This window comes from Triticum aestivum, chromosome 1B (assembly GCF_018294505.1).
Source record: "Triticum aestivum cultivar Chinese Spring chromosome 1B, IWGSC CS RefSeq v2.1, whole genome shotgun sequence".
Classification (NCBI taxonomy): domain Eukaryota; kingdom Viridiplantae; phylum Streptophyta; class Magnoliopsida; order Poales; family Poaceae; genus Triticum; species Triticum aestivum.
In genome coordinates, this window is record NC_057795.1 from 124,417,354 (window position 1) to 124,426,498 (window position 9,145).

The window sequence follows — 9,145 nt, forward strand, 5'->3', positions numbered from 1 at the left end:
GAGGGGGAGCCACGCTTAGGGACGTGCTTGTCCGAAATGTAGTGTAAGTTACCAGCGTACCCCCACCGGTTTTGACACCGCGACGTGGAGCTTCATTTTCGGCTGAGGGGTAGAATGGGATTTCACGTGTCTGGGCTGCGGGACCGATTTCAGATGAGGAGGGAGTTCTCGAGCGCATCGAAATTTCGGGATAACAAGGCATGGCGCGGGTTGAAGAGGCGGGAGTTTCAAAGCAGGTGAGACAAAAGATACTCGAGCTTGAAAATTTCAGGATAACAAGGTGCAGATTCCTTGTTCGGCAGAACAAACTTAATGTGTAAAAAACCAATTCATACAAGACAAGAGATAGTCATGTCCCCTTTTACTGTATTGCTATAGATGCCATTGAAAAAACTACAAGAAAAATGTAAAAAAAATGGGAGATCAAGATTACCCTGCACAGTACCAAATCGATTCGCACTTACCTCAACAATAACAAAAAACAAATCAATTCCCACCAAAAGAAAGAGTAATGTCCCTTTTTATATGATTACAAATGCCAGGATTTTGAATTTCAATTTTTGAATCCACGTTATGTTGAATTCGAATATATCGTTAGGTGACCTTGCGGTTTAAAATTGATGTAGTCGTACATTTTGATCTTCCATCATATATGAACATTTTACTCCACCATGTGAACATATATATTGTCGTCTACCATATGGACTAAATTTGAATCAATTTTCCTTATTTGAATACGATTGTTGTCAAGTTATACAATAATTTAAATATTATCTTGATAACAAAAAACATGCATATAGCAGTAATCATATTTAACTATGAACTACATGTACCATACGCTCTCCAATTCAAATATTTGTATCCATTTTATGTTGAATTCAAATCATAGTACATTATTGGTCTAGGTAGCGAGATGTTCAGGATAATCTAAACCCTGTTTTCATCTGTATAATTTTTGGCTGAATTGGGACAAGTTTTGGTATAAGCTTCTTGCAAAACCGGAGATTCTCTCAACAAGCCTCGTGGTTCCGAGAGGGAACGTGTCACCTTTGTGTGCGAAATGATATACGCTGCCTCCCCCCTGATTTTATTTACAGAGGCAACATAGAACTATATGAGTGCCCTGTTAAATTTTGGAGTTATTTCGGGTTCGTTTGGCCTTTTTATACATTAATTGCGTTTCTGGACTTTTAATGTGCATAATCTAAATAGGAACTGCATGCACATGCTCCGGTGCACCAAATTTGGTTGAAAAATCACATGTGTGTCCTGGGTTGAATTTCTAGGTCCCATGGAATAAATGAGAATGAAATTCAAACATTTGGGCGTCGTGACTCGGCCAGAACATCAAGAAACTTAGATTTTAAATTCATGTAAATCCAAAACTCGCCTGGAAATCATGAAACTTGGCATGGTGTCATGTCATGGCACTAACATGTTGTGGTAAAAAATTGGGCCGATTTGAAAGCTCGTGGTTCTAAGAGGGAACGTGCCACCTTTGAGTGTGAAACGATATACGCTGCCCCCCTTGAGTTTCTTAACAAAGGAAACATAGAACTACATGAGTGCCCTGTTAAAATTTGGAATTATTCCGGGTTCATTTGTCGTTTTTATACATTAATTGAGTTTCTGGTCATTTAATGTGCATAAGTCAAATTTGAAATACAAGCACATGCTCTCGTGCACCAAAGTTGGTTGAAAAATCACATTTGTGTCCTTGGGTGAATTTCTAGGTCCCATGCAAGAAATGAGAATAAAATTCAAACATCTGGGCATCGTGGCTCGGCCGAGAACATTGAGAAACTTGGTTTTAAAATTCTTGTAAATCCAAAACACGTCTGAAAATCATGAAACTTGGCATGGGTGTCATGTCATGGTACTACCATGCTGTGGTAAAAAATTGGCCGAATAGGAATAGATTTTGGTATAAGCTTCTTGCAAACCGAAGCTTCTCTCAAGAAGGCTCGTGGTTCTGAGAGGGAACGTGCCACCTTTGAGTGCTAAACGATATACGTTGTCCCCTTGAGTTTATTTACAAAGGCAACATAGAACTACATGAGTGCCCTATTAAATTTTGGAATTATTCCGGCTTCCTTTGGCCTTATTTACACATTAATTGAGTTTTTGGTCATTTAGTGTGCATAATTCAAATTTAAACTACAGGCACGTGCTCCCGTGTACCAAAGTTGGTTGAAAAATCACATTTGTGTCCTCGGGTGAATTTCTAGGTCCCATGCAAAAAATGAGAATAAAATTCAAACATCTGGGCATCGTGGCTCGGTCGAGAACATTGAGAAACTTGGTTTTAAAATCATGAAACTTGGCATGGTGTCATGTCATGGTAGTACGATGCCGTGGTAAAAAAAATTGGCCGAGTTGGAACAAATTTTGGTATAAGCTTCTTGCAAATCGGAGCTTCTCTCAAGAATGCTCATGGTTCTGGGAGGAAACGTGTCACCTTTGTGTGAATAATTCAAATTTGAAATACAAGCACATGTTACAATGCACCAAAGTTGGTTGAAAAATCACATGTGTGTCCTCGGGTAAATTTCTTGGTTCCATGCAAGAAATGGGAATGAAATTCAAAATTCTGGGCGTCGTGGCTGGGCTGGAAACATTGAGAAACTTAGTTTTTTAATTCCTGTAAATCCAAAACATGCATGAAATAATGAAACTTGGCTTGGTTCCATGACATGGCACCAACATGTTGTGGTAATTTTGCAGTCCGATTTGCGAAGGCGCACACATTAACAATCAAAAAGTCATTTTGGAACAAGTGCTGTCACGTTACAATCGGAAACACAAGTATTGTTGAAACCGTGGGTGTTCTATTTACTACCATTTATGTGCCGCCATGCGTCCCCATTTTTATTAGCTAGGAGGCGCCGTGCAGGGTAGCTATTTGAGTACGAGAGGTGTGCGATCAGACCCCTGCGCGTGCTTATCGGGACGAGAGCCCTTTGACCTCCATCTGCCATCCACCTCTCTCCCAAGGTCTCCATTAATGGCACCCGAGCCTCTGTTTAATGGCGTGGCTATGTCTCACTCGACTGAGATTTAAGAGAGAAAAAAGAAAATCTGAAAGCACGGATCTTGATGTAAGATCTGACGGACCTATATGGCATCTACTTTGACTTATAGCAAGACTAATGAATATATAAGGACGATAAATTGTCTTACATAATTAGAAAGATAATTAAAAAAGCCACATGCGGCTACGCCCGAAATGCACAAGGGCAAAAGAAGAAGGAAGACAAGGATCTAGCTCACTGATCTCTACTTTCTTGATGTGTTGCTGCAGGCCGCGGGAACTAGTCTCCACGGCGAGCGGCGGTGAGGTCTTTCGTGTCCTCAAGACGCTGCTTGAGAACATGTACGGATTCCTCCACCAGCCTTTGGCGCTCGTTGCAGACCTGTCATTCTCGTCCATAAGTTTCTTGATGAGGACGCCGGTCCTCTTCAACAAGGCACTGGTCTCCTCCTACTAGTCTGCACTTCGGACGATCTTCACCCTCAGCAGGTCGCGCTCGGCCCGGAGCCTCTCACTGCCCTCCATTAGTTGCCGGATGATGCCGGTAGCCTATTCAAACGAGGCTTTCAAGTCGTCCTGCAACCTTGCCCAGCCGGAGATCTGATCCATCTGGCTATGGACGATCGCATGCATGCGCCTGTAACAATCGTCGCCTGCCCGTGAGAAATTTTTCCAGGCCGCCGCGGTGTGGCGGGACATCTCTGCTGCTTCCGCGGCGCGGCCAGACCAGTCTGCTGCATCAACGGTGCGGCGGGACCTCCGTGCTGCTTTAGCAGTGCGGCGGGACCTATGTGCCGCTACTTCCGCGCGGCGGGACATGTCGGCTGCTTTCGCAGCAAGGCGGGACATCTCTCGTGCTTCCGCTTCCATGCTCGCCTCTCCCTAGTGGCAATCTCTCCACCCAGAACTCACGCTGGCCATGGCAGACGCAAGGGAAGGGTGCTGAATGACTTGTTTGTTTTTGTGGATGAGGAGTTGAGGAGGAATGTGCAGTCATCTTGGCATACTAGTATTTATAACCGAGTACTAATACGCTCCTAAATGGGAAACCGTTTAGGTTGTGATCGGTGTGAACAGGTTTGCAGTTCAATATAGCATGGTACTAATACGCTCCTAAGTGGGAAACTGTTTAGGTTGTGATCGGTGTGAACAGGTTTGCAATTCAATATAGCATGGAGTAATTTGGAATGTGACGAGACGCAAGCTCAAAATTTATTGACGGTTCTAGTTTTGAAGTGCGGCACAATTCCCGGATGGCGTTACGTGGGCGCGTGTTCTCGGCCACGGTGTAGCATATGCCATGGTAATCCCTCGTTTCCGATTTATAGGGCTTATCTCAAAATTTTAGTTTTTCCATTTTATAAGGCTCAATTTGGTTGTTCCCCATAACAAGTTCAGATTTCAAGGTGCATTAAATCATTGCATGCAAGTATTAAGAGAAAATTGACCAATGCATGTACGTTATGCATGCATGCATTGCAATTAATGCATTGGTAAACATAATTTTTTTGAGGAAACAAGAGCATTAATTGGATGCTTTTGCAAACTGTAAAAAGAATTCCACCACTCACCATCTACCTTGGTTGGTGAGATTTTTGAATTGAGCCCTATAAACCGGAAAGGAGGGAGTAGTTCTTTTTCTACTGCTATGTACGTGCAATAACTTGCACTGTCATATACATATATTTCGGTTAATGGGGCGTTCGACAGGAATAGTCGCATGGCAAGCTATAGGCTAGTCTTTTTTCAGACGCATTAAACCTATCTCTCGGGACTTCTCACACGCACCATCATGCCACCCACAGAAACTTGTCCTCTGAGTTTAATACGTTATACAGGAAGAGAAGAGGTGCATGCACGCACTCGTCCTCTCACACACACGTCTGTTTTTTCTCGAAAAGGAGGATGATGACCCCCCGCCTCTGCATATGGGAGTCATACACGCATTTGTAGCTACGAATTGTAGTGTTCTCAACCACCCGATTGGCTCTATCATGGATGTACCTATATACTAAAACATGTCTAGATACATCTATGTTTTGACAAATGGAAGGCATGTATTGTGGAACGGAGGGAGTGCTCGTCATCAAAATGGATAAAAAGGGACATATCTAGAACTAAAATACGTCTACATACATCTCCTTTTATCCATTTTGATGACAAGTAGTACTTCTTACCCAAAGGAACTTTATATCCAACAGACACAAAATATCCGTTCGACTGTTGCAAATTACTGATCTGATGTCGAAGTAATTGCAGTATCGCCACCAAAACACCATTTCTTAAGATAAAGTAGATCGAGGTAATCCCTATATTAGCATATTACTAAGATAAACAGAAGGCACTGTAGAAACATTTAGGACGTGAGCTTGTGAATCTGAATGAGGAGGGACACCAGCTTAGCCCTGGCCAGCAGCTTAGGTGGAACTGTGAAGAAGGTCAGCTCCTACGCGTCGACGTCGCTGGGATGCTTGCTGCTTGTCACCTCCATTTCCACCTTGACGGCGTCGGTCGTGCCTTTGGGCTCCCCCGACGGGCCATTCGCCCACAGTTTGGCCACGTAGTGCGGCAGTGGGGACGCCCCCGCTCTGATGCAGGCGACCTACACAGCGATAGGCGCGCCGATGTCGAGCACGCCGCTGACCAAGAAAAACGCGCGGCCGTCCTCCTCCGCGAATATCAAGAGCCGTGGCTCCGACAGTGGCACTTGCAGCTGGAGCACCTTGCCGTACTGGATCCTGTGCATGGGCATGGGATGCACGGTGCTGATGTGGTGGTAGAGCACCAGCGGCGGGCCTTCGTGGCCACAGACGGACACGGGGCATTTGCAGGGCACGAGCGGACACACAGTCTGGTGATCAGTGAGCTTGTGGTAAGTGGCGTAGAGCCCACAACCTTCGTGCGGGCACTCCACCCTCACCGACGAAAGGACGGCACCCACCGCCGTGTTCCACACATCGAAGCCACCGCCGCGCTCGCACTTCTGGCACTGTCGCTGGTTCCCGGGGCGCTCGACGCGGCAGTCCGCGCAGGCCAGGTGCCCTCCCCTGCACTGCAGAAATCAATCGAACATCACATCAATCAAGAAACTTGCACCTTGCTCAATCAGCTGAACGAACGAGGTGTATTCGAACCTCATACACTGGAGGCGTCAAGGGGCGGAGGCACAAGTGGCAGTGGAGCACGGTTAGGTCCATCGAGACCTTAGAGAGCTCCATCCTCGGGTCCTGTTCGGTCTGCATGATCTCGCCCTCCTCGTGCACAACCATCTCTCGCTTGGGCCGGGGCATTACAAAGCTTTACCGTCACATATTTTATACTACTTCAAGGTGCATCAAATCAACACATGCAAGTATCAAAAGGAGAGTCACGACATGCATGCATGCGTTGTAATTAACGTATCGGTAAACGCAAATTATTGAAATATATCGAGTGCAGTGCTTTGATGTGTCGCGTCAACTCGTACATCAGCGAGAAGTTTGATTATCCTCTCCCTCATGGACTTAACTACACCTGCCTTTGGCTATATGACAGGTTGGCCCACCTGTCATACACGCAAAGGCAGGAGCGTCCCTCCCTCGCCCATGAGCATGGTGGCTAGCAAGACTAGGAGAAGCTTTCGCTACGCGCTCTCCCTCCCGCACGCGATGGACATGTAGCAGTTCAATCGGTGTCAGATGGCCAGAAGCGTACTATAGTACTCCTCTAGCGCAGTAGTACTCCATCATTGTTCGACTTCCCGAAGAGGCGAAGAGCCAAGCACAGCCCGGACGCTCGTGTGGCAGTTTCATGTGTATGGTAGTCTAGGATAGCGTGTACCGTGCATGTAAGCTTAAAATCATTGGGGTCGGCTCCATGCTATGTGGCCGTCTCGAAGTTTTTTTTTCAAACAATAGTCTTCTGGCCCTACCTGTCACCCTGGTGATTGTAGTTTGCACGCTCATCTGATCATGACAGGAATATATATTTTAAGTTGTGGTGGGTAAATGTTAGAGGTTGGAACTAATATATTGTACACTGCGGGTCTTTCAGCCAAGTTTAGAGGCAAGCATGTGGGGCCAGTGCTATGATGTGTTGCGTCAACTCTTACAACGAGGAGAAGCTTGATTTTACTACTACTCTCCTTCTCCCTCTCCCATGCGTGCGGTTGCTCGCAAACGAGGACATGCTTTTCCTTAGTAGTACTTCTACAACAAGCTATCCCTCCCGCTCGCGGTGGACGGACATGCAGCAGTGGATTTGATAATGTAGACGCAGTAGTAGTAACATCATTGTTTGTCTTCTTGAATAGGCGAAGAGCCAAGCGCAACCCGAACGTGGCTGTTGCGAACATTGGAGCACGCATATAGCCAGGCTATTGCATGAGACAAAATTGCTATGTGAGCCCACTATTGTACTAGTACGTACAACTACTTGCTAGTATAGCCCTGTAAACCAGAAAGGTGTATTTGCCCTTCTAGAGATTTCAACAAGTGACTAGACTACACCGAGACGGAGTACATATGGAGCAAAATGAGTGAATCTGCATCGTAAATAAATACGTAGTTCTATCGTTTTCCTCTCCGAGGTGCACAATATTGAGTATACTGACTAGTCTCTTTTTGACATGCATTTACGTTTTTTTGACACAGTACAGACTCAAGCGCTCATATACACGCGCATACACTCACCCCTATGAGCGCACACACGCACGACACTATCATCTTGAAATTTACAGTCACCATAGGCACCTCGTTGTCGACGGGAACGTCTGCTGACTCCTGACACATGATAGACGCGAGTGGCAGTTGCCTCCGTAGGTGCTTGAATGCCAAGGAGGTAGAGGGTAGCGGTTCCCGAGACATTGAGCGGTCAATGATGCATCCTAAATTACATGCAGAGGGAATTAATTGGAGAAGCAGAATAGAGCCAGCACGATGTGAATGCAACATAGTTTGGACTTGTTGGAAATATGCCCTAGAGGCAATAATAAAAGGATTGTTATTATATTTCTTTGTTCATGATAGTTGTCTTTTATTCATGCTACAATTGTATTATCCGGAAATCGTAATACACGTGTGAATACTTAAACCACAACATGTCCCTAGTGAGCCTCTAGTTGACTAGCTCGTTGATCAACAGATAGTCATGGTTTCCTGACTATGGACATTGGATGTCGTTGATAACGGGATCACATCATTAGGAGAATGATGTGATGGACAAGACCCAATCCTAAGCATAGCACAAGATCGTGTAGTTCGTTTTGCTAGAGCTTTTCCAATGTCAAGTATCTCTTCCTTAGACCATGAGATCGTGTAACTCTCATATACCATAGGAGTGCTTTGGGTGTACCAAAGGTCACAACGTAACTGGGTGACCATAGAGGTGCACTACAGGTATCTCCGAAAGTGTTTGTTGGGTTGACACGGATCGAGACTGGGATTTGTCACTCCGTATTATGGAGAGGTATCACTGGGCCCACATGGTAGTGCATCATCATAATGAGCTCAAAGTGACCAAGTGTCTGGTCATGGGATCATGCATTACGGTACGAGTAAAGTGACTTGCCGGCAACGAGATTGAACGAGGTATTGGGATACCGACGATCGAATCTCGGGCAAGTAACATACCGTCTGACAAAGGGAATAGTATACGGGGTTGCTTGAATCCTCGACATCGTGGTTCATCTGATGAGATCATCGAGGAGTATGTGGGAGCCAACATGGGTATCCAGATCCCGCTGTTGGTTATTGACCGGAGAGCCGTCTCGGTCATGTCTACATGTCTCCCAAACCCGTAGGGTCTACACACTCAAGATTCGGTGACGCTAGGGTTGTATGAATATGAGTATGCAGCAAACCGAATGTTGTTCGGAGTCCCGGATGAGATCCCGGACGTCACGAGGAGTTTCGGAATGTTCCGGAGGTAAAGAATTATTTATAGGAAGTGCTGTTTCGGCCATCGGGAAAGTTTCGGGGTCACCCGGTATTGTACCGGGACCACCGGAAGGGTCCCGGGGGTCCACCCGGTGGGGCCACCTATCCTGGAGGGCCCCGTGGGCTGAAGTGGGAGGGGAACCAGCCCCTAGTGGGCTGGTGCGCCTCCCTTGGGCCCCCCTGCGCCTAGGGTTGGAAA